Here is a 27,002-nt window from a genome sequence, read left to right on the forward strand (position 1 = left end):
CCAGAACTGAACACAATAATCCGTGCGTGGTCTTAGACACATGGATGAAAGGAAAGTGGAGGGTGATGTGGGAAGGATGGGTTAAATTGATTGATCTTCGAGTAGGTTAAAAGGTCAGCATGATATTGTGGGCCGAAGGGCCTGTACTGTGCTGTAATGTTCTGTGTACTTTCCGATTAGATACAGTGCAGCACAGTACAGGCCCTTCAGCCCACAATGTTGTATCAGCCTACATAAACCTATTCCACAATCAATCTAACTCTTCCCCCTTACACAGCCCATAACCCTCCATTTTTCTTGCATCCACATTCCTATCTACAGTCTCTTCAATGTCCCTATTATATCAGCCTCTACAGGCACATAGCACGCTCACTCTATGTTGAAAGAAACACAGCCTCTGATGTCTCCCTTAAACTTTATCCTCTCACCTTGAACAAAGATCCACTGGCATTGACCATTGATTGCCACCATGGCTAAAAGCTGCTGGCTGTCCACTCTCTGCTTCTCATAAAGTTTCCTCTCATCCACCTTAACTCCAAAGAGTGAAGCCTTGCTCCCTCAGTCACTCTTCATTAGACATACAGTATTCTCTAAATCCAGGCAGCAGCCTTTACGCACTCTGAAAAGCTTCCACAACCTTGCAATAATCAGGCGACTACAGCTGAACACAATACTCCAAGTGTGGTCCAACCAGTGTTTTGCTTCACGCTTCAGTATTGTCTCCTGCTCAAATGTAATGCATCTCATTGAAGAGAAATCTTTGAATGTCAGATTTCCATAAAGGTGGGAATCAAAAAAAAAATTAAATTGCAACTAAACAAACTTGTTGCTGAATGGCAGAAAAGGGCAGAAAGGGAACCGGAAGAAAAATTGAATTGTGTCCTTCTAGTCATATTACAATTTAATTTTGAAAATGCTTCCAATACAAACTGGGGGACTTTACTTGGTTTACAAGTAAACCTTTGACCTTGGAATTTATATATTTCTGCAGAAATCCTGCACTACAATGGATTACGCCCCAAATCCTGCAACATCTGAAAGGGTCAGTTGGAAGTGGGACAAGGGGAAAGTTGCTTCATTGGGATATTGGGGAGTAGGTTGAATAGGAAGTCGCGAAACAAAGCAAGTGGATAAAATCCTTAGGGACACAATAGGGTAGATGTGGGGATGGTTTCCCATTGTTATGGTATCTGGAAAAGGGTATTATAGTCTTAGAACAAGAGATTCGCTATTCAGGACTGAACTGAAAAGAAATTTCTTCACCCAGAGTGTAGTGAATGTTAGGAATTCTCCACCAGAAAGGGCAGTGACTGCTCAGCTCCTGTGTATATTCAAGAGGGAGATTGATTAGGTTCTTGGAGAATGAGGAATAAAGGGACATAAAGTCATTGCAGAAATAAAAGACCAGTCACAACCTTACAGTGCTGGAATAAATACAAGAGAAAATTAAGAACAGCCTGTAAGTGTAGTGGTTAGCACGACGCTTTACTGTACCAGCGACCTGTGTTCAATAAGGAACTGTCTATAAGGAGTTTGTATGTTCTCCCCATGGCTGTGTGGGTTTCCTCCCACCCTCCAACTACGTCCCATTTATAGGTTAATTGGCCTTAACTAGGTTACTGTTAAATCAGGGCGCAGTTCAAAGAGCCTTCTCTGCACTGTATCTCATGAAAGAAATAAAATTTAAACAGTTTTCTCTTCTTATTTATTATGTTCCTAAGTTATTAAACCTGGGTTTAAATATGGAACCAAATCTACAAATGTAGATCTCCCAGCTCCAAGCTCTTATAAGTACTTCTAACAAAATTAACTTTTTGATAGTAGTTCATTGCTTCTGATCTGGTCGACGCAATGAGTCTACGGTCAATGAGTTTAATGGTTATGGTAAATTGGCCATCGTAAATGGTAGAATCTGGGGGAGATGGGGCACATGGTCAATTGGCACAAATGTCTGGAAAATAAATTGGGGTTTGTGTAGAATTAATGTAAGTGGGTACTTGATGGTTAGCATAGACCTGATGGTTCGTAGGGCCTGTTTGCATGTTGTATTTCTCCGCAACAGTGTTCTGTAATCCTATAATGAACTAAATTCAGGTCATGTACAGTCATGTTATTCTTATCCAGCTTTTTATTCTGGCTTCATCCACCTTCCTTTCCAGTTCTGCAGGAGGGCCTCGGCCAAAGTGTTGACTGTTTATTTTGTTCAATAGATACTGCCTGACCTGCTGAGTTCCTCTGGCTTTTTGTGTGTGTTGCTCTGGATTTCCATCAACTGCAGAATCTCTGGTGTTTGCGTGTAGTCTGGGCTTTCCTGACCATAGCCAGTCATCTGGACATCAGGCAGGGGCTTCAAACAGGGACTGTGCTTCGTTGCATCAAAAGATTCTGGGATCTGGTTCAAATAGAGAGAAAGATACAAATACCAGTTACCTGCATAAAACCACCTGTATTAGAACAGAATAGAACAAGCATTAAAATACTTATCTAGCTATGCACAGGCCCCTCACACCGTAGCACACCTCTCAGTCAATCTGTGGCCCTGTTCTCAACCAGCTTGTTGGTGAGACCTCAGAGAACAACATCCAAGCCCTGCGACACTCTTCTTTCAAACCCCTTCCACTAACATGACGTGCCGCAGTAAGTGGACCAGCACAAACCACAGAATCAGAACCAATCATCACCTGTCACCACTGTTTATGAGACTCACCCCAGTATTCTGTATTCCCACAGTTGTCCCTACTGCAGAATGGCATTTTCATGGTCGCATTCCCATGGCAGGAAACGAAGTTCTGTAACATAAGAAATAGGAGCAGGATTGGGTCATCTGGCCCATTGAGCCTGCTCTGCCATTCATTGAGCTGATCTGGCTATGGACTCACCTCCACCTACCTGCCTTTTCCCCATAACCCTTAACTCCCCCACCATGCAAAAATCTATCCAACCTTGTCTTAAATTTATTTACTGAGGTAGCCTCCACTGCTTCACTGGGCAGAGAACTCAACAGAGAATTCCACAGTTACGTTCAAGGTCATAGTGGTGGTGAGACATTCGACAGCACAAAAATTAACCCTTTACAATAGATTCTGGGAACTTTGTTTCCAAATGCAATGGACCTGATGCCTGTTGCATTTGAAGGTCTGAATATCAATTTTGATTAGATCTTAAGTTAAAAAAGATAAGAGCCCACCTCTTCCATCCTGCAACGCCAAGTCAAATCATTTACCCAATGTGTAACCAGTACAGATGATTTGATACATTAATAAATCAAATCTTTTTTTTCAAAGGTACACAACTAAACAGTCAATAATCAATAAGATAATTTCAATCTGCTTTCTGCTGTAATATTATATATTATGCAGAGGAAAAGATGGTGTGAGACAGTAATGTGTGTGGGTTCTCATTCTAACCACATGTTGTGTCAAGAATGTAACAAGTCACTAAGAGACATGGGGAGCTAAAATATGTGCATCTTATATGCAAATCATACACACACACACATATATATAAATGTGTGTATATACTTGTACACACACATATTATATATGTATCTAGGTATATTGGCCCGAAACATCGATTGTTTGTCCATTTTCATAGATGATGCCTGACCTGCTGAGTTCCTCTGCACATAAAACTCATGAGTCTGGCTTTGAAGCAGAAAATTCTGCTGGAAAAATTCTGGTCCGTGACCAGATCGTGACGATGAGATGAGTAATATATTCGAGAGAGCGTGGCTGGAAGGCTAGATGTAGGAAGGTGATGGAAGCGAGCAGAGCAGGGAAATGTTAAAGACTACAAATTAGACTGCTGTTATTCTTGGACTATGAACATTACTAGCTGCAGGGTCATCAGTTTTTGACCTTCTATGTAGGTGAAAGGTGTGGGTAAACAACCCATATGGATCATGAGGCAACGATTTCCATTATAAATATGAGTTGAAAATCTCATTCTAGTTGGTGGGGAAATCTACTGCACAACGAACAAAACAGATACAAGACATGGATCCTCTACCATTCTGCCCCTTCTGTATAATGCCATCCTCCGACAGTAAACGTGCATGCTACGATCCTGGAAAACAGATCATTTCCTTTACCTCAGGAGCACAGTTCAGTGAAGCCGAACACCAAAGATGAAATTCACTGTTGGCACACCGGCACAATCTTTGGATCTGAGGAAAAGAGTGTATAAAGATTAAGTCTTCAAACCTGGTCCCTCAGACAGCAGGGAATCCTGCCTTCGTAAAACATAGAACATAGAACTGTACGGCATAAGACAGGCCCTTCAGCCCATGATGCTGTGCCAACCCATCTAAACCTTCCATCCCACATAGCACCCCACTTTTCTTTCATCTATGTGCCTATCTAAGAGTCTCTTAAATATTCCTGACTTATCTGCCTTTACCACCACCACTCTCTGTGTAAAAACATATATTTATATCATTATGTCCCGTGTTGTGTGACGTGGGTGATCAAGGTCAGTGACCATAACTGTTCTTGGAAAATTTTTCTATGGAAGTGGTTTGCCATTGCCTTCTTCTGGGCAGTGTCTTTACAAGGCAACAACACTTTCCAGAGATTGTCAGTGGTCACATAACCAGCACATACCACAATCCACCACTGCTCCCACAGCTTCACATGACCCCGAATGGGGGGCTAAACGGGCGCTACACCTTGCCCAAGGGTGACCCGCAGGCTGGCGGAGGGAAGGCGTGCGTTTCACCTCCTGTACCTCCACCCCTCTGCCTATATTCATGCACTCATCAGAATTGTGGACAACCTCCAACTAGCACTCGAGCATTGCATGTGTACTAACAACGCTGTGGCTGCATAATCTGGGAGGTGTCCTGGCAAATTAAACAAACCAATCTTCAAATTCTCTTCCAGTCAATGCTGTAACACTGAGATCTCAATTACCTCTCTCACCTCCAATGGCCTGGCCACATCATTTACAACCCTGACATCTCAATCCTAAATAAACAATACCTTTCAAGTTCTGTCACGGATAGAAATTACCGGGTGGACAGAGGAAGAGGTTCAAGGATGATAACAATGCCTCCTTAAAACTGTTTTGCAGTCCCACTAATTTGTGCCCCTAGTTCTAAGCATTCAAAATGGAGGAGCCTTCAGGCTGGGAGTCTCTACTCCATGCACCGAGACAGGGGAGGGAGTATACCATCTCACAACCCTATCAGCTTGCTCACTCCGCCTGTGGTAGAGTCTGCAGGTCCCACACAGATCTCATCATCCACCCCAGGAGTTACAGAACTGAAGTGAAAGCCAGTTACCCTTAACCCCATGGGATTACCCAAGAACTAGGTAGTGCCCCAAGCTAGCGAAGCTCTGGATGTGATACCTACTACATTCTAGGCTGTCACTCAGAGATGAGCATTTACTCTTCTGGAAAGAGTCCCAGGACAATTTGTCAGTCTGCTAAAAGTTCTTTGCCCAGGATTTATTCAGTCTCTCTTTCCCTGCTCAAGCCCTACCTGATCCGATGGGTATTTCTGGCACACTCTGCCCTTGTTTACACAGTTTCCCACCGACTCCTGATCAAGACTGGATCAAGCCGCTTTCGTGTCCTGCTCAGGGGAACTTGAAGCCACGGCATTGTTTGCCTCAACAACATTCATCTGGTGCGTTGTGTTACAATGGAACTTGCGTGCCTCTTTTTGACTCTTGGTAAGCACATATCTAACGTTCCAGTCATTCATTTTGATTTCACAAAATGTTAAGCTTAAAGAAATGGATGGAATCACACACGCAGAATGAAAGCAAAAGAAAGGCCTTTGGATGAACAATAAACACATTAATAAACACATTTTCTTAACTTATTTCTAAAGATTATTCTCAAATGTGACTCATTACTTTCCAGGGACTCTTCAACAAAACAGAGCAGGCTAATTAAACCACTCATGTTAATTTATATGCAGTCTTTGCAAATCTACTTATTTCAACAATACTATTAAATACTTTAATTACAACAGTTCTAGATTAATTAATTAGGGCATTAAACTTTTTTTTTGCATTTAATAATCAAATTGAGACCATAAGCTAGACTGGCAGCTTTAGGTGCGGGGTTGCCTGATGGCCCAATATAGACCTGGATAGGTCATACTTGTTCTCAGTTTTCCAGTCCCAAACCTCCCAATATTAACTGCCAATTCTGCTTTCCCTCTTCAATAGATAATCCCCCCTGCTTTCCTCAAACACTCCACATCAATAGGACTCTCTCAATACTCCCTTGTATTTGTATAGGTAAAGCTTGTCATTTTCTTCTGGTGCATGAATATGCTGGTTGTATGAAAAGTGCTCAAAATAACATTTCTGTCCATCACACTATCATTCTTTGCATAAGCCTTTAAATGAATTGCCAGTCTGTATTTTATCCGTCTCTGAACACATGAGCTTTGAACCTTGCAACTTTATGCCATACATTATCAAGTAACAAATGTTGAATTCTTCCATAAGAAACATTCACTTTTTCACCACTTTTCTGGCTTTCACATATTTCCATTTTTTTTTGGTTCAATGTTAAAAATATAATTCCACTTTGTAACTTTGCTGGAGGTAAACAGACATAGTATAGAAATGCAGTACGGTTTATGAAATACAACTGGACTTGACCTACGAGTGAGAGACTGGGGACAGGCTGCTGGGAGACAGCAAATAAAATCACATTGCAACAAAGGTGCCAAAGTTACAAAAATGCTTTCAAAGAAAAGTTATGAAATTGCTTAATATTCTTGGAAACTTTTGCCAGTTGCATGAGAATTCTGGATGCATTAATGCTGGATAAAAGAGTTTATTTCTATTTCGGTTTTTAACTGAAAATTTCTCTAAACTTGGATTTACTGTATCTATCAATTTAAATGTGATGATAACAGAGGATGTAATTTCTCACATTATATTGCCAGTGGGAATGTGATAGGTACAATACTTCCCTAGTTGCTTGACTTATCGACCAGCCTACCCCAAATTATAAGAAACTGATCATTTAAGTAATGAACAAGGCAGTCACAAGACCCTGCAGCGGAGTGATAATGATGCCTGGCCCAAAGAAAGTGTCACGCCGTTCCAAGATGTAATGTGACTGTTTCCACCAGGCAGACATCCGACTGAGCCTCTGGCAGAGATCCCAAAGTGCTGCAACGAAGTTACCAGACAGGGAAGGAACTTTCATTTATAATTATGCTAAATGAGGCAGAATCTAATAGATATAGCACATGCACATGACTGCACTAATCAGAAAAACATACCTGTAGTAGATTGAAATGAAATAGTGGCAAATCCTACAACCTACTAAAACACATTATCCCTGAGACGTTATAGAAACAATATTAAATATGTTGCTCCATTCTATTCACAGAAACTTGACATGATTTTAATGGAAGTAGTTTTGTGGAAAAGTTCTGCAAATTTGATTCAAGGTAGATGTTTGATTCAAGATTCATTCTTTTTAAAAAGAGTTGTTAATGGTAGTCATACTTCAGCTCTGCAGAGATAGAAACCAATATGTCAATAACAGTTCCACACCACTACCATCCTTTGAAGTTATAATCACCTGTTGATCCCAAATTCTGTTTTAATTTTTCCTGTATATGAACAAAATTCTCTAATGACAAGGTGATATACTATAGCAACTTTTTCAAGACAACATGGCTTGTAAATGGCAATGTATTGATACACTTTTAATCAAAATCAACTCATGTGGTTACTTCCGGCTATAACATACGTCGTACAAAATAATCACAGGAGACAAGGACCAGGAACTAGTTTATTCGCTGTATACATTTACATGCATTAGGAATTTGCTGTGGTGTGCTGGCACTATATGCGACAAAAACAACAATTTTCAAAATTTACAACACCCAGTGGCGAAGGCAAAGGAGTGGTCTTGTGCTGCTGTAACCCATCCACTTCAAGTTTCAATGTATCAGAGACACGCCTCTGCACCGCACTGTTGCAATGCGTGGTCATTTCCTATCAGATTGAAACAGTCTGGCCATTCTCCTCTGACCTCTCTCTGATTAATATGGCAGTCTTGCCCACAGAACTGCCGCTTACTGGATGTTTATTGTTTTTCAAAGGATCAAAGTTGTGTTTATATTCAAAGTATGTATCCATATACAACTCAGATTTGTCTTTCCCAGATAGCCATGAAACAAAGATGTAAGTGGTTCATAGCAAGACATCAAACCCATCCCCGGCAAAAATAAGAGAGGCATCCTGATCATCAACCCTTCCTCCACCAAACGCCCTCCCCTGCACAAAACAGAACAAGAACATCCACCCCAAACCCCCTCCCCCGCACAAAACAGAACAAGGACATCCACCCCAAACCCCCTCCCCCGCACAAAACAGAACAAGGACATCCACCCCAAACCCCCTCCCCTGCACAAAACAGAACAAGGACATCCACCCCAAACCCCCTCCCCTGCACAAAACAGAACAAGAACATCCACCCCAAACCCCCTCCCCCGCACAAAACAGAACAAGAACATCCACCCCAAACCCCCTCCCCCGCACAAAACAGAACAAGAACATCCACCCCAAACCCCCTCCCCCGCACAAAACAGAACAAGAACATCCACCCCAAACCCCCTCCCCCGCACAAAACAGAACAAGAACATCCACCCCAAACCCCCTCCCCTGCACAAAACAGAACAAGAATGTTAATGTGATCCCACCACCAAGCACATCTTTCCCTCCCCCCACCCCTTTCTACTTCCTGCAGAGATTGCTCCCTACGCGACTCCCTTGTTCTTTCATCCCTCCCCGCTGATCTCCCTCCTGGCACCTATCCTTGCAAGCAGAACAAGTGCTACACCTGCCCCTACAACTCCTCCCTCACTACCATTCAAGGCCCTAAACAGTCCTTCCAGGTGAGGTGACACTTCACCCGTGAGCCTGTTGGGACCACATACTGTGTTCGGTGCTCCTGGTGTGGCCTCCTGTATATCGGTGAGACCTGACATAGATTGGGAGACCGCTTCACCGAGCACCTATGATCCGCCCACCAGAAAAGGCGGGAAATCCAGTGGCCACCCATTTTAATTCCACTTCCCATTCCCATTTTGGTATGTCTGTCCATGACATCCTCCACTGTCCTGATGAGGCCACACTTGGGTTGGAGGAACAACACCTTGTATTCCATCTGGGCAGCCTCCGACCTGATGGCATGAACACTGATTTCTTGAACTTCCAGTAATGCCCACCCCTCTCCTTCACCATTCCCCATCCCCTTTTCCCTCTCTCACCTTATCTCCTTACCTGTCTATCACCTCCCTCTGGTGCTCCTCCCCCCTTTTCTTTCTTCCATGGCCCTCTGTCCTCTCCCATCAGACTCCCCCTTCTTCAGCCCTGTATCTCTTTCACCAATCAACTTCCCAGCTCTTTACTTCATCCCCTCCCCCTTCAGGTTTCACCTATCACCTTGTGGTTCTCTTCCCCCCCCCCCACCTTTTAAATCTACTCCTGAGATTTCTTTTCCCCGTCCTGCTGAAGGGTCTCAGTCTGGAGCGTCAAATGTACTCTTTTTCATCATTTTTTGAAAGTCTACAAGTTCATTGGCTTGGGGAAGCTACCATCTGCAGTGGAGATTGTCCTGAACCAAGTCTTCAGATCCACGGATTTCTGGTGGACATTGTTTGGATCGTGGTCCACAATTTGCATCACATTTCTGAAGGGCATTCTACAAGCTGATGGGGGCAACAGCAAGTATTTCCTCTGGGTGTCACCTGCAGTCCAACAGCCAGACAGAGTCAACCAGCCAAGATTTAGAATGTACCCTAAGATGCCTGGCCTCAGGAAGACCTGATAAATGGTGTGATCATGTGATGTAGGCAAAGGTCACCCACCTTACCGCACGGTGCACGGGATGTCACCATTCAGGTGCCCGTTTGGTTATCCTCTGCCTCTCTTTCTGGAACAAGAGGCCAAGGTTGGGGTCCCTGTGGCCGAAGATCTCATCCAATGTGGCAATCAAAAATGGGTTGGGGCAAGAGAGATTTTGCTGGCCTAGTCCCAGAAGGCAGAGACCAAGGTGAACCAAAGGAGAAGACAGAGACTCACTTTAACACTCCCAACTGTGCCAGCTTCTGGGATCTAGATGCTCGAACTCTCAGAATATGGATAGCTCGCACAACCACTTTAAGTTTTCCAGCTCAGTTCTCGGTCCAGTTTGGTACCGTTTCTCAGTCCTTGCTTCAGATACTCCTGCTTTTGGGTCCAAACCATTCTCATCAATGACCCTTGTCACAATAAGTTACTGGTAAAGCAGTCAGAGCTCGAGACCACTAATCTAGAGATAACTTTGCATGCCTCCATGACAGCCTGGTTTTAAAATAAACTGAACTCATTAATGGTAAATACAAAGCAATCATATTTAAGCAGAATCAGCTTGCTTCATGCGCAAAGTGCTGGAGGAACTGGACAGGCCGGGCAGCATCTATGGAAAAGAGTAGAGACAACGCTTTGGGCCGAGATCCTACTTTGGTTTGCTGAGGCTCTTGAAAAATAAATTTGCCTTCCTTACTTTGTCTGGCCCATATGTGACTCCAGATCCACCAGTATGATTGGTTCTAAGCTGCTCTCTCACCAAACATACAATGAGGAATACACAATAAGTGCATGTACTGTCAGTGACAGACACATCCCATGAAAGAATTTTTAAAAAACTGATCTTCCTCCACGTAATTTTTCAACCTATCCAGAATTTAAGGTCGTGATATAAAAGATATGGTATCAGTCAATGCTGCATACTGTTAGGTTAATTGACCCAAGTTAGGATTTTGTGGTTTTTGTGGGTATCAACAAAAACTGAAATAAAATCCAAGGGTACTTTGATTTGGAAAATAACAGAGATTATAAAGGAGCCATAATAAATTAGCATCATAAAAACATAAATACAAATTAAACCATTCCCTGTTGTTCTAGAGCAAGCCATTTGGTTATTTTGAGTAAACGTTGTGAATTAGGTAATCATGCTGATAGGAATCTATAAAATAATGTTAGACACGATTTGATGAAAAAGGTCACAAAATATCAAATATAAATTAGCCTATCGAACATTTACTGCCTTAATATTGCACTCAAAGCAATTAAGGAGTCAATGACTCTAAATAAATGTGGATGTTCTTTTCAAAATGTTGGCCTGGTCCGTGTGCACGGAGTAATCATTAGCAGATTCACATTGGCAAGGACTTCCTCTCGGCTTCTGCACTGGAACTCCAATTATTAGAACTCCACTCTGGTGTGACCAATAGATGTATTGATGTGTTGCATTCGCCAATCAGATGGAACAAACCTTGTTGGTTAATAAAGGGTTAAATCACTAACTCCCAAACAGCAACCAACTGAAGGTTGGAACTAAAGTCAAAATATCTGAAAAAGCGATCCAATAATCTGAAGCCTGTTTGTTTATGATTATAACCCAAGTAGGCAAAAAGGCTAGTGAATAATCGACTTGGGTGCATTATTTAATTATTATAATTAAGTTTTTAGTCTTCATCTTAGTCATTCTAACTCATATCACATATATTGTCCATGCCTTGGGAACATCAAAAGGTGGAAGATGAAGCAAGGAGCAGAATTCATGAGCTACTGTAAGAGTATTATTAGTGTGATTACTCAAGTGGAGTATGATGTTCTGCATTGAGGTTGGCCTCAGGTAGCTGTAGAGGCCAATCTAGGGTCCACATAACTGGGATGTTAGGGTGGATTTCCTTAATGGAGACACTTGTGCGTGACTCTGTTTAATGTAGGGAGGCTGATGCATGGGCAGCCACCACACATTCTTGGACAGAGCAGACACGGAGTGCAAGTCGACTTGACTGCTGCAGCCTTCCTCTGCCTTCACTGCCATTGTAATGTGTCATCATCTGCCGCCAGCTCTGCCGATGAAGTCTTGACTGTTTATTAACACTTAACAGCCCCAAAACTACAGAGAGTAAATTCACCCTCCCACAATCGTTCTGTTCCTCCTATCGTATCATCTGACCCTCAGTGATCTCCGTCAGCTGGAGTGCAGTCGTGTGTGAGCAGGGCGTACAGCAGTGGGCTCTGCACACAATCCTAGTGGGGGCACCTGTGTTGAGGATGATGGGGAGGGAGGAGTGGTTGAGCATTCTGACTATCTGGTGGGGAAGGCCAACACCCATTTGTACAGAGGAGTATTTAGAAGAAGGAGTAGGAATTTATTCACCAAGGTCCTTGGGACAATAGTGTTGAATGCTTGAAATCCAGGGAAGGCATTCTGACATAAGTGTCCTTGTTTTCTAGGTGTGTCAAGGCCAGGTGCATGACAGATACTATGGTATCATCAGCCGTTCAAAGCACTTCATGATGATTGGCATCAATGCCATTGGGCGGTAGCTGTTTAGTTCTTTGGCGCAGGTATGACGGTGGCTGGTTTGAAGCCTGTGGGGACAGCAGCCTGGATGAGTGATGTGCTGAAAATGTCTGTGAAGACATCAGTGAGCTGGTGTGCACACCACCTGAGTACCTGACCTGGGATGTTGTCTGGCCCTGCTACCTTACTGGATTTGACACTCTGTGGAGTTCTCCTCACATCTGCTGCTGTTACAGACAGGAAGGGTGGTAGCGTCTGTGGCTGGCATAACGTTGCATGCCTCAAAGTGTGCATTAAAGTTGTTTCAAGTTTCAGGGAGGGAGTACAGTGGCTGTTTTTTCCTTGCGTACTCGGTGATGCCCAGCCACATATGCTAGGGATCATTATCAGACAGGAGCTCCTTGATTTTTTTGTGCATAGGTAGTCTTTTCCATTTTGATGTCTGAGATGAAGTTTCTCCAGGCAGTTCTGTCACCGAACTTGAAGGCAGCGTACCTCTGTGTTCAGCCAGGGCTTCTGGTTGTGACCATTTTTGAGGTACCAACCTTGTCTATGTATTTGCTAATGCAGCTGATGACAGATGAGGCATATTCCTCAAGGTCTGTTCCTACTCTGTGGCGGCTTCCTGGAATATCTGCCAGCTGGTCAATTCAAAACAGCCCTGACGCATAGAGTTTGCCTCATTAGGCCAGACAATGATGGTCCTCTTGACTGGTTTCTCCATTGTCAGCTGTGTTTGGTATGCTGGGTTTAATATTATGGAGATGTGGTCAGAGAGGCCAAGGTGAGGGTATGGAATGGATTTGTAAGTATTGTGTCTATTTGTATAAACATGGTTGAGTCAGTTTGTTCCCCTAGTGGCTATGGTGATGAGTTGATGGAATTTGAGTAAAATGTCCTGCAGGCTAACATGATTGAAGTCTCCTTCAATTATGAATTGAATTGACTTTATTACTTACTTCCTTCATATACACGAGGAGTAAAAATCGTTACTTTAAGTTACTTTAAGATGCACAACTCCATCTAGTTGTGCAATGTGCAATTTATAATGATTTATAATAAATAGTATGTGGAACACAACAGTCAATATAACATAGAAATACAATTGTATCAGCATGAGTTAATCAGTCTGACGGCCTGGTGGAAGAAACCTGTTGGTCCTGGCTTTTATGCTGTGGTACCATTTCCCAGATGGTAGCAGCTGGAACAGTTTGTGGTTGGGGTGAATCGGGTCCCCAATGATCCTTCAGGCCCTTTTTACACACCTGTCTTTGTAAATGTCCTGAATCATGGGAAGTTCACATCTACAGATGCACTGGGCTGTCCGCACCACTCTCTGCAGAGTCCTACGATTGAGGGAAGTACAGTTCCCATACCAGGCAGTGATGCAGCCAGTCAGGATGCTCTCAATTGTGCCCCTGTAGAAAGTTCTTGGGGGCTTATACCAAACTTCTTCAATTGTCTGATGTGAAAGAGGTGCTGTTGTGCCTTTTTCACCACAGCCGGTGTGCACAGACCACGTGAGATCCTCGGTGATGTTTATGCCAGGGAACTTAAAGCTGTTCACCCTCTCAACCCCAGATCCATTGATTTCAATAGGGCTTAGCCTGTCTCCATTCCTCCAACCGGTTTGTTTGTTTTTGTGACATTGAGGGAGAGGTTGTTTTGTTGACATCACTGTGTCAGGGTGATGACTTCTTCTCTGTAGGCTGCCTCATTATTATTTGAGATTAGGCCAATCAGCATAGTGTCATCAGCAAATTTAATTAGCAGATTGGAGCTGTTGGTGGCGACACAGTCATGGGTATACAGGGAGTAAAGGACGGGGCTTAGGACAGCCCTGAGGGGAACCTGTGTTGAGGGTCAGAGGTGAGGGAGCCCACTCTTACCACCTGCCGGCGATCTGACAGGGAGTCCAGGATCTAGCTCTACAAGGCAGGCTGAAGGCCGAGGTCTCTGAGCTTCTTGTCGAGCTTGGAAGGAATTAAGGTGTTGAATGCTGAACCGTAGTCCAAGAACAGCTTTCTCACATAAGCATCCTTCTTCTCCAGGTGTGTAAGGATGGTAGGTAGAGCAGTGGCTATTTCATCAACTGTCAATTGGTTGTGGCGGTAAGCGAATTGTAGGGGGTCCAAAAGAGAGCGTCTTGATGCTTGTTCTGTAGAGAGCTGATGATACAGTAAAGCTTTCCCTTGGCGCTTGAGCTCAGGGGAATGTAGACAGCGGTGATGAACGCAACAGTGAACTCCCTGAGCAGGATCTGTGGCCGACATTTAATAGTAACACGTTCAGTTGCCCAGAACAATGACTACTAACTACAGATGAGTTTGTGCATGTTAATGTGCACACCAATTTCCCACTCCTCTGGATTTCCCCGATAAGGAGTTCCTATCTGCACTGAACAGAGTCATCCTGCGGAGTTCAAAAACGTCGAGTTGGGCATGTTGTTGTTTAGCCACGTTTTGGTAAAGACCAGAACGCAGCAGTTCCTCATCTCTTTCTGTACAGTCATCCCCAGTGTCAGTGAGTCCGTTGTATTTTCTAGTGAGCGGATGCTGGCCAGGAAAAGTGATGGTACCGCTGGTCTGTTCAGGTTAGCTGTCAGCCTAGCTGGTGCCCTGGTTCTCTCGCCGTGTTTCTGCTTCCTCTCACATTGCCTGCGGCTGCCGTTTTCTCAGCTGAACCACTTAGGCCAGGTCACTGTCATTGGGTCTAGCATTCATAGAATCCCAATTCCATTGAGCACAGCTACTAACTCTGCTGCTGGTGGATTAAGCTTTGTCTGAGAGTTCAGTGGTGCTATATCTGTTGAGGTTTGGACAATGGAAATCCCTGACTCGAAACTTTGAAACACTAGCTAAGAATTTAAAGCGAGCACCATTATCGGGAGCTGGAGTCCCTGCACGCCGCCATCTTTAATTTTTGGGGATGGAGTGGAGATCAACATTTTCACTGCGGGCCTCAGGGTGGTGGTGTTGAAGGCACAGGTCTGCCAGGAGGGTCGGGGTGAGGGAGGTAGTGAGAGAGTGGAGGCATGGGGTGGAGAATGGGAAGGGAAGAAGATCAGTATTTTTTGGGGTTCGGGAGGTTGATTGGTGGTCAGGACTTTTCAGTGCCATGTGTGGGGGAGGACTGAGGGGATAAAATGTAAATATGGTCTGTTGGGAATGCCCCAACGGTGGGCATTCTCACAACAGTTCAGTATAATTTCCCTGGCCTGCTTCAGAATCAGTGTTCAGCTGAAATACCAGCATCTGGTGCATGCCTGAAATTAGGAAGTTCTCAGTCAAGTTTCTGGTGTCACCTGAAATTATCTGGAAACAAAAATTATTGCTTTTCACTCTGGGGCAAGCGCATTTTCAATCAGGTGGCACTGATATAAACGGCTCTGAGACACACAAGAGATTCTGCAGATGGTGGAAGTCCAGACTAACACATACAAACTGAGCACTGACTTCTGGATTCTTCCCCCTTCCTTTCTGGACCTGATGAAGCGCCTCAGCCCAAAATGTTGACAGTTAATTCCTCTCCGAAGATGCTCCCTGACATACTGAGTTCCTCCAACTTTATTTGTGTATTACTATGAAAAGTACTTTCTAGGCAAAGTATCAAAAGTTCCCACTATTCCATGGAGGGTCTTCAACTGGAAATATTTGCTCTTTTTTTTCTTTCTACAGAAAGAAAGGCTTGCTGAAAATTTCCAGAATTTTCTATTTTTATTTCGGCCTTCCAGCACTTTTTTTTTGATGTTCACACTGTTTCATTTGCCTTTAAGTGTCTCCCCTTTCACCTGAGAGCTGTGCCCTCTAAGCTTAGACTCGTAAAACACCCTCACCATTCACTCCATCTCTGCCTCTCATAATCCTATAAACCTCTCTAAGGTCATCCCTTATCTCTTGCACTCCAATGAGAACAAACACAGACTATCCAGTCTCTCCTTCTAACTCAAGTCCTCCATTCCAGACAAGATCCTGGTGAATCTCTTCTACGCTCTTTTTAACACTATGCCACCCTTCCTGTGGTTGTGGCAGCAATTCCCTCTTTTCTGCATCTATCCACGTGCAGTTGGTATTCACTTTAGATCATAGATCAAAGAGTCATACTTCATGGAAAAAGGTCCTCCAGGCTACCTTAAACACAAGACATTCTGCAGATGCTGGAGATGTTGAGCAGTTCTCACCAAATGCTGGAGGAACTCAGCAAGTCGGGTAGGAATAAAGGGTTGACATATTGGGCAGAAGGGAAGAGTGCAGAAACCAGACAACCAAGATGGCGGGAGGAGGAAGAGGAGTACAAGCTGGCAGGTGATAGGTGAGACCTTCCTCCAAAAGGCAAGATCCGGTTGACTACCCCATATCAATTCAACCCACCTTCCTCCTCACTGGTCTCACCGATCCTCCCACCCTATTACTCTGCTTGAATTGAACGTGGACTGCAAGAACAATGGAGCTGCAGCTGAATTAGTTGTATCACCGCTATCACTGCTGTGCCCCCAGTCCTTCCTTAATAACAATGTCTTGATAGCCTCAGATGTCTGTTTGTTCTTAGACATTGACTTTTGTCCACCAGTTTGTTAAGGATTTTATTGTGGCCCTGAGCCAGTGTGCAGTCCCGGAGAATTCTGGAGATCTTCAGATATTCTTCAGTTGTTATGGCGACGAAATTCACAGAGCACAACTGACCATCACCAGGAAACCTCAGCACTCCACGTTGAATATCAATGACAGGCAACTTGAATTTATTATCATGCTGCTGTCTGCAGGAAATGTTAATTGGTAAAATGCTATTGGTAAAATCAACAGCTGGAAAATAAAGGACAGCAGTTAAAAAGGAAGGTAAATTTGCAACTGAAGCACAAACTGTCTCAATATGGATAAATCAGGCAAGATATTAAAGGCAAACACTTCTGTTCAGAAGGGATCTCAGAGCACCAGATTATTTATTATTTTAAGTAAAATCAGAAAACGCTGGTAAAAGGTAGGCCAGGTGCCATCTTTGGGAGGAGAAACAGATTTTATGTTTCAGATCCACCTGTGAGTGAACAGTTAGACACAGAAAAAAGGGAATTGCTGCCTAAACTACAGGAATAATAAGATATCATTAAAAAGACTGCAGAAGAGATTCACTGGGAAGTTTCCTGGAATGGAGGGCTTCAGTTACTAGAAGATATTCTTCAGTTGTCATGACAATGAAATTCACTGAACACAACTGACCATCGCCAGGAAACCTCTGCACTCTACATTGAATCTCTGCGTTGGCTATCCTGGGATTGATCTCATTGGAGTGCAGAAGCAAAAGGGTGACTTTTTATAAAGGTTTCTGAGATTGTGAGAGGCGTTGATAGGGTGGATAGTGAGGGTGTTTTCCCCAGGTGGAGCTGTCTTAAAATTGAGGGCATACTACAATTCTCAGGTGAAAAGGGAGAAATTTCATCAGAATGGCTCTTAACTTATTATTTTGATTTTTGTTTCATCTGACACTGATATCCATTTTCATGATGTTAAGCTGTTAATCACTGTTAATTAATCTGCTATTCTATTTCATATACACTTCCATTATTTGAGTATATTTTTAAAAATTCACTCCTTAAGACGCATTTGCTTTCAAGTGACTCTCAATGTCCTTGAGATGTGCTTCATAGGCAATGAAGAGTTCTGAACAATGGTCACAGAAGTATGGCAGGCAATTTCTGCACCAGCAAGCTCCCACAGACAATGATATTGATATTGACCAGATGACTATGTGATGCTGTCATGAAAGGTAAACATTATCCAGACCAGGGATAAACTCAGTCTTTGAAATAATGACTTGACAGCTTCAATACCTGCCTTAGCCAGAAGACCATCCCCCAACGACGCAGCACTCCTTTGGTATCGCAATAGAGTGTCAGCCCTGAATGTTGTGCTCTAATCTCTTGTCTTTAAGATTAATGATGGCATCACTGATACTATGTCCTGTGAAAAAAGACAAAGAAGGTGCAGCACTCAATGTCAAGTAGATAGTCTCTAAGATTTTAGAACAACCAACATCAGCTCATTAGAGATTCTGATTTGACATTAGGAATGGGGTGTTAACGTCTTCTGTTGTCTGTTGGGCCTTCTTCCCCATAAATAGCCATAAGTATGTACTATAACTGGGTCTCGGGGGCAGAGGCAATTTACTTACTATACCCCTTTCAAAGATTGGGTGGTTGTAAAATGAATGCTAGATTAGCCACTGGCTAAAACCCAGTACTATTGAAAAGCTCTGCCCAGCAGATTAAGCTGCATCTACTGAGGGGAATTTCTGACCCCCTGCCCCTTCTCTCTTTTTCCATTCCCCTCTAACCCCTTCTTCTCTCCTTACTTGCTCACCTCCTCCCTCCAGTGCCCCTCCTCCTCTAGGCCATGTGCACATGAAAATTAGAAAGCCGTCTCCCAATCTGCGTCAGGTCTCACCGACATACAGGAGACCACAACAGAACACCGAACTCAGTAAATGACCCTCAACAGACTCACCTCACCTGGAAGGACAGTTTAGGGCCCTGAGTGGTAGTGAGGGAGGAGGTGTAGGGACAGGTCTGGCACTTGTTCTGCTTGCAAGGATAAGTGCCAGGAGGGAGATCAGTGGGGGGATACAAATGGACAAGGGAGTCACGTAGGGAGTGATCTCTTCAGTGGGGAGGAACGAATGGACAAGGGAGTTGCATAGGGACTATTCCCCATTCCCTTTTTCCTCTCTCACCTATCTCCTTACCTGCCCATCAGCTCCCTCTGGTGCCCCTCCCACCTTTTTTTTCTTCCATGGTCTTCTGTCCTCTCCTATCAGACTCCCCCTTCTCCAGCCTTTTATTTCTTTCACCAGTCAACTTCCCAGCTCTTTACATCACCCCTCACCCCTCCCCTTGTGTTTCTTCCTCCCCCTCCCCCCACCTTCTAACCCTAACTCCTCATCTTTTTTTTTACTCCTGTCCTGATGAAGGATCTCGGCCCGAAATGTCAACTATACTCATTTCCATAGATGCTGCCTGGCCCACTGGGTAAGTTTTACTAATTCCGATAAAGGGCTGTTGACCTGAAATGATAGATTTGATTCACTTTCCACAGATGCTGCCTGGTCTATTGATTATTTCCAGCATCTTCTGTTTTTATTTCAGTTTTCTAACATCTGCAGTTTTATTTTTGCTTTCTGAATACTGAGAATCTGTTGTACTCGCAGCCTGACAGTTTGGCCTGCTGGTTTCATGAGATTCTTCAGCCTCTTGTTCACAAGAGAGTAAGGTGTGTCTGTCATATATAGCTTGAAAATTAATGCCTTTGTTTATTGATTGTCCAATTACTATCCTTCACATTTGTAATGTAGCAGGCTAACTTGTTATTCAATCTTTCTTGCATTCCTTGGGGTTAAAGCAGGAAACACCCAGCTGCCTTTTAAACCAAATGCTTTCTTTTCACTTTTTTAGAATATCAAGTCCTTTCACACAAGCTGCCAGTAACTAGTAGTTTTGCTCAACCGTTTAAGAGTTTGCTCATGTATATTTGCTCAGGGGACATCTTTGATTTTGGGCATTAGAATCAATGGGGATAAATTTTCTGCACTCTGTGGGTGTGGTCTAATCAGCCTGCCCACCACTGAGGCAAGTTGAGTGCTGGAGTCAGTGCACAGAAGAGCTTCCAGCCTGATGTCTGGTGTAGAAGTCTGTGTTTACAGGAATTGCTGAATGAGTCTACAATGATGTCATCAGAAGGCAGCTTCCATGAGCAATGAAAGGTCATCGAAGTGAAGTGTTAGCTCTGTTTCCCTCTCTGCATATGGCGCGTGATCCGCTGAGAATTTGCTGCGTTCTCTGTTTTTATTTCAGTTTCCAACAATGCTGCTCACATTTAGAAAGTCTCCACTTCTAGCAAAATGATACGTGCAAGCCATATTTTATAATGGTGGACACACATCTGCACATTTCATCTTGTACATATTCAAATATAAGCTTCTTTTGAACGTGTAGTGACGTGCTGATGACATTTTTTTAAGATTATAGTGGTGGGAGGTATCAAGATTAAAGGAATGTTTGTATGCAGAACTGTGACTCATTTGACATCTGCTCTGTATGGGAGCAGGATGTAAATAGTGCTTAGACCATGTTATGTGTTGCCTTCAGTTACAGCCTATACTTATAGTGGCAATTTTAATGTTAAAACAATCAATTGTATATTAATTTGGAGAATAAACAGGAATAAAAATAATATGTTGGGAAGTCTGAGGGGTAACTGGAAGCTTGATTACAGAGGGAAGCTTTGCAAGGTCTTCTAAAATGTGGGTGGGTGGAGGTTTAGGGTTGGGGTTAGGGAATTTACAGTGTAGAACAAAGATTGCTCAAGCATGGGAGTCTCCTGAGAATTCCCATGGCTTTCTTTCTTCATTATCAGATCTGAACTCGCTGAAATGTGTTTTTTGTTCCAGGCTTGAAAGCTTTTCTTTGTGATCATCCTACATCTCTTAATAACTCCACACAAAAAAAAATGGTGAGATGAATGAGCAAATACAGCCCTGCACATACAGTTGCTGTTGGAGTCTGTTTCTGCCCAGTGCCGGGTCTAGTTTCAGCATTTATCCCTAAGGAAGTGAATGGTGTGAAGCCAAGGTTTGGGACACCATCATGCTGCTTGCTCAGAGCAGCTTGAACAAGTACATGTCATTAACTGACAAAATGGCCGCCGCAGCGTTGACATTGTTGGATCTGAGAATTCCTACTCTTAGTGCACACACGGACAATATCTGTTGCAGGTATAATGATATTGCTTTTCATTTTTCAGCTCCCATGTAGGAGGTGTTGCAACACAATATTCTGTTGCCATGTTGTTAACAACAATCATTCATCACCCTCAGCAGGAATGCACTTCACTTGCGCTGTCCTTTACGTAACAATATTACTTAAAGTGCCACTCATAACCTTGGAAAGCTGCTGCTCACAACTGAAAAAGCTCACATTCTGTCCTCGTCTTCGCCTAATCACGATCGGATCTTCCCTCAGCCTCCCTCACTCCAGAGAAAACAACCCAGGCTTGTCCACCCTCTCGTTGTAGCACATGGCCTCCAATCCAGGCAGCATCCTGGTACTCATCTTCTGAAGCCTCTCCAAAGCCTCAATGTCCTTCCTATAATGGGGTGAGCAGAATTCTCCAGAAACAGCCTAACTCGAGTTTTAAAGCCGAGCTTCCTGACTTTTGAACTCAGTGCCTCAACTAATAAAGCCAAGCACACCACATGACTTCTTTACGACCCTGTCAACCTGCGTAGCTACTTTCAGAGAGCTATGAACTTGGACCCCTAGATCCTTCTGCTCAATTACCCCCTTCCCACTGATGCAGCCTGACTTGCTTAGTAGTCCCAGCATTTTCTGTTTTTACTGCTAAATCAGCACTTGCTACACAGCAAATTATGCTGGAGTAGCCTCTTTATGAGCTATAACCTGTTCTGTTTGGTTGCTGGTCAAACTACTTGAGGGCATTTGATGTTGGAAAGATAGCACTGCTCCACAGCGTTACTCGCCTTGTGGGATAGCATACGCCTACGTCAGGGTTCCGTCCACATTTTCCAGTTCATAAGATTTCTGGCAGTGTTGGGTTCTTTGAATTTAGCAGTAAGAACAGAAGATTGCTGGAACTACTCGGCAAATCAGGCTGCATCGGGGGAAGGACATTTCATCAGAACTGGGAAGAAGACATGGTTGAGGGAAAAGTTCTAGGCAGGGAGCCAGGCTGTCATTTTTTCCTTGGAATATAGAAGAATGAGGGGCAACATTATAGAAATGTTTGAAATTTTAAGAGGTATAGTTAAAGAGGATAGGCTTGAGGGACAAAGCTGTTACCCAGTAGGACAGTCCTACTCCTGATGCTCCTCTACCTCCTTCCTGGTGGCAGTGGGTCAAAGAGATTGTGGGATGCATGGCAGGTAATGTTCAGCTAAGCTTTGGACCCTTTGTATAAAATGCTCCTGGTAAATAGGGAGGAGAGATATCCCAATGATCGACTCAGGGATTGGGGTATGGGAGACCAAAACTAGGGGGCACAGATATAGGATGAGAGGGGAAAGATATAGACAGTACCTGAGGGGCATCTTCTTCATGCAGAGGATGGTGATTGTATGGAACATGCTGCCAGAAATAGTTGAGGAAGATACGATCATATCATTTAAGAAGCTCTTGGATAGGTATACAGACAGACAGGGCTTAGGGTAAGGGTTCCCAATCTCTTTTATGCCATGGACCCCTACCATTAACTGAGGGGTCTATGGATCCCAGGTTGGGAACCCCTGTCTTAGAGGGACAAGGACTGAAGACAGGAAATTAGGATGAGCTGAATGGGCACTGTGCATAGTATAGACTTGTTGAACCAAAGAGCCTGTGTCCATGCTGTAATGACTTATGACTCTTTTACTTTATGATAATAACATGATTTTGAAATTCTTGCTGTTTTGTTATGTAAAAACACCTCCATGACAGGTGGACTTGTAATGCTTTAGCGATGCTTTCTCTTCAGTATCCAATACCTAGGCTTGTATTTCAAAATCAATCTGTCTTTATACAGCTGTTATTGTAACTCTATTTATGTGAGTAAAGATAAATAGAAAAGGAATGAATGGTGGCAAGTCCTCGTGAATCTGGATTTTGATCCGTTTCCAAGTAAGTTAATTGGTCATTGTAATTTGTCCTGTGATTAGATTAGGGTTAAATCGGGGTTGCTGGGCAACATGCTGCAAAGGGCCAAGAGGGCCTATTCCACGCAGTATGTCTAAATAAACTTTTTAAAATACTTTTGTCAAGGGATTAAAAAAGGAAGATACACATAGACTATGCAAAATAATTTTTATGGATGGACATGTCTCCTATGATTTGAAAAAGAAGGGGCACATTTACTCGATTTAAAAACTCTTTTCTTTTGGGGAGAGTGTCACAACTACTGGGTTCTCCATATGTCTGATTCCATTTTTTTAAGTATGTTAACTATTTCTTTAAGAGGAGTGCTTGCTACCACAATGAATTCAAAGTTAAAAAATCTGAAGCTAATCTTGATCATTTCATCAGAGTGAACAGCCAAGTTCTTTCTAACAACATTTTAGTTCTTGTCATCCATTCAGTAATAATGCAACTCGTTTTTTCTGGTTTCCACACTGAGAAAATCTATATGTTAGAACATATGGTCATGGAGGTAGAAATATAGAAAACGTACAGCACAATACAGGCCATTTGGCCCACAATTGTCTACCAAACATGTACTTACTTTAGAAATCACCTCGGGTTACCCATAGCCCTCTATTTTTCTAAGCTTCATGTGCCTATCCAGGAGTCTCTTAAAAGACCCTGTTGTATCTGCCTCCACCACTGTCGCTGGCAGCCCATTCCATGCACTCACCACTCTCTGCGTAAAAAACTTATCCCTGATATCTCCTCTGTACCTACTTCCAAGCACCTTACAACTGTGCCCTCTCATGTTAGCCATTTTGGCTCTGGGGAAAAAGCCTCTGACTATCCACATGATCAATGCCTCTCATCATCTTACACACCTCTATCAGGTCACCTTTCATCCTCCATCACTCCAAGGAGAAAAGACCAAGTTCACTCAATCTATTCTCATAAGGCATGCTTCCCAATCCAGACAACATCCTTTTAAATCTCCTCTGCACCCTTTCTATAATCTCCACATCCTTCCTATAGTGAGGTGACCAGAACTGTGCACAGTACTCCCAAGTGGTAACACTTCAGTTGCATTATGGATGTGTACTAACTGCTCGACTCTGCAGCCAAGAACCAATGCATTTCCTTTCTGTCTTTCCTGATTCAACTGCTGTTGGAAAACTCATTCGTCAGGACACTATAATGTTAGAAAATAGAGGGACCTAGATAGTCAGGTAGAGCAGGTTCTGATAGAATGTTTATTGTACTGCTTTCCACCATCTGTGCAAGTTAATTGTCAAAGACCTGAAAATCTGTAAGACAATTAGACCACGACACAGTAGCTGGTTTAAACCATTCAGCCCATTTAGTCTGTACCACTAGTCGATTATGTCTGTTTGTTTTCCTTCTCAACCCCATTCTCTTAACTTCTCCTCATAATCTTTGATGCCCTACTAATCTCAAACCTATTGATCTTTGTTTTAAATATACCCGATGACTTGTCCTGCACAGCTATCTCAGGCAATTAATTTCACAGATTCTCTACCCTCTAGTTTAACAACTTATCTCTTCTAAAGGCAAGTCCTTCTATTCTGAGGCTATGGCTTCTGGTCCTAGACTCTCCTACTATTGGAAGCATCTTTCCAGGATGGCAATATTGACTTTGTTTGACGTCACTTACACCTGTTTTTCCCAGTCCTGATGAAGAGTCTCAGCCTGAAATGTTGACTATTCACTCTTTTCCATAGACACTGCCTGGGCCGCTGAGTTCCTCCAGCATCTTGCTGAGTGACCGTGAATTACAGTACATAAATATTCTATTTCCAATGTATTTTTATTGCCTGGTGCTGAAAAATGGTGATGCAATTTCCTAGGATACTGTGTTTATTTAAGCAGTATTGAAAATTTAGCTTCAGGTTGTTAATTTGATTCTAATCCTAATTTTTCAATTCAGGATTTTCCTGCTGTTTTGAAACAAGTGGTAAAGTAATTGTAATGTTTCTCAGTTGACAAAATTTGACGCTGAATTTAATGAAGCTTCATAGTCGTGAATGAAAGCTATCTTCATTGCAAAGTAAAACTCATAAAGATTTCACATTTGTCATGAGTTTTACAGCACGTCAATTGCAGGAGAAAGCCCTGGAACAACATCTCCCATGTTATACAGCCTTCATAGACCTTACAAAAGCATTTGGTTCCGTAAATACCTCCACCATGCCGTCAATACTAGGCTGCTTCAATGTCAGGAGAGACTGGGAGAGGTCCAACCAGCTACGTCCACCACCACCTCAATGATCTGCGGCTGCCAACACTGTAATAGGACTTGTGGATCATGGATCGGCCTCATCAGTCAACCAAGACCCACAAGTGATTAGGTCAACCATCAGGAGAAGAAGCATACTCAATTACGAGTGATTGCTGATGATGATTGCAAGTCATATCCTTAAAGAACTCCAGCAGATCTGTCAAACATGATCTTTTTTTCATAAATCCATACCAATTCATTCTCTCCCAGATATTTAATTGTTATTTCCTTTACTTTAGGTTCCAGCATTCTTCCTACAATGTAGTTGGAGGCAGATATTAACATCTTCTTCCTGATAAATATTTCTGGAGGTCCCTATAACTGTATCTATCTTTAGATGCTGATGGCAATGGGAAAGCTGCAGTTAAATATCTGCTCTCCATTCACAATAAATTCTAACTCCTCTCCCTCCAGTTTCTCAGCTGCTACAGTAGACATTGATGGCTCTCTTCAGGAGGGAATTCTAATCTACATGCATAAAACTGACAGCCACTTTGGAATTTCCACTTTAAACTATCTGTTACAGAAATTGCTGTCAGTTTCATGACATGACAACTGCTAGGGAGTATTCTGGAGTTATGTTAATATAGCAGTTATTAATTCAAACAAGAACCAGGCTTCAGTTCTTATTGTAAATATAAGTAAGTTTGGGAAGCCTCAGTTTTTTTTTTGTAAATTGCACGTAGTAAATTGAAGTTAAAAGTGCAGGTTGCTCTACAGACTAAGAGATTGGTTGGCATCCATCTGTCACAAAGGACAATGGGTGATGATAAGCCTGGGCGGAAGGTATGGAGATCCTGAGATGCCCAGTCATCAAGATCCCCCCTCTCGGCCTCACCAGTGTAGTCCAAAGGAAGGCTTTTGAAGCAATGTGTTTGGCACTGGCTCGGCTGCAGGAGCTGCTGGGAGGACGTTCTGTGACACCCAGCTGCCTTAGGATCTCCACACCAGATCTGCTGTCTGGGTTTACTCCTGTAGCTTTCGTCTCTCCCGAGGTTGCCCACAAGTCTGTGGGCAGACTAAGAGATTGCATATGCAAAAGTCAAGCATTAAAACAATGGGATTGTGTTAATTGGCCTGCATCAAACCAGGCAATGTGGCTAAATTATTTGCACCATTGTGACTTGAGTGCAAGCTGACAGACCAGATGGACATTGTCACCTCAAAGTTCAAAGTAAGTTCAAAGTTCAAAGTGAACTATATTATCAGAGTACATACGTATTACCTAATACAACCCTGAAATTCTTTTACTAAGTGCGCACATAGCAAGTCTATAGAACAGTAACTGTAAACTATAAAATCAGAATTATTAATTGTAATCAAACTGTGCAAGTGCAGATATAAATAAACAACAATAAATAACGAGCATGAAATAGCAAGATAAAAGAGTCATTAATAAGTGTAGCTATCCCCTTTTGTTCAAGAGCCTGATGGTTGAGGGGTAGTAACTGCTCTTGAACCTGGTGGTGTGAATCCTGAGACACCTATACCTTCTACCTGATGGCAGCAGTGAGAAAAGAGCACAGCCTGGGTGGTGGGGATCTTTGATGATGAGTCCTCCTTTTCTATGGCAATGTTTCTTGTAGATGCGCTCAATGGTTGGGAGGGTTTTATCCGTGATGTACTGGACTGAATCCACCACATTTTGTAGGATTTTCCGCACAAAGGCATTGGTGTTCCTGTACCAGGCTGTACTGTAGCCAG

The sequence above is a fragment of the Hypanus sabinus genome, chromosome 2 (genome assembly GCF_030144855.1).
Source record: "Hypanus sabinus isolate sHypSab1 chromosome 2, sHypSab1.hap1, whole genome shotgun sequence".
NCBI classification, from domain to species: domain Eukaryota; kingdom Metazoa; phylum Chordata; class Chondrichthyes; order Myliobatiformes; family Dasyatidae; genus Hypanus; species Hypanus sabinus.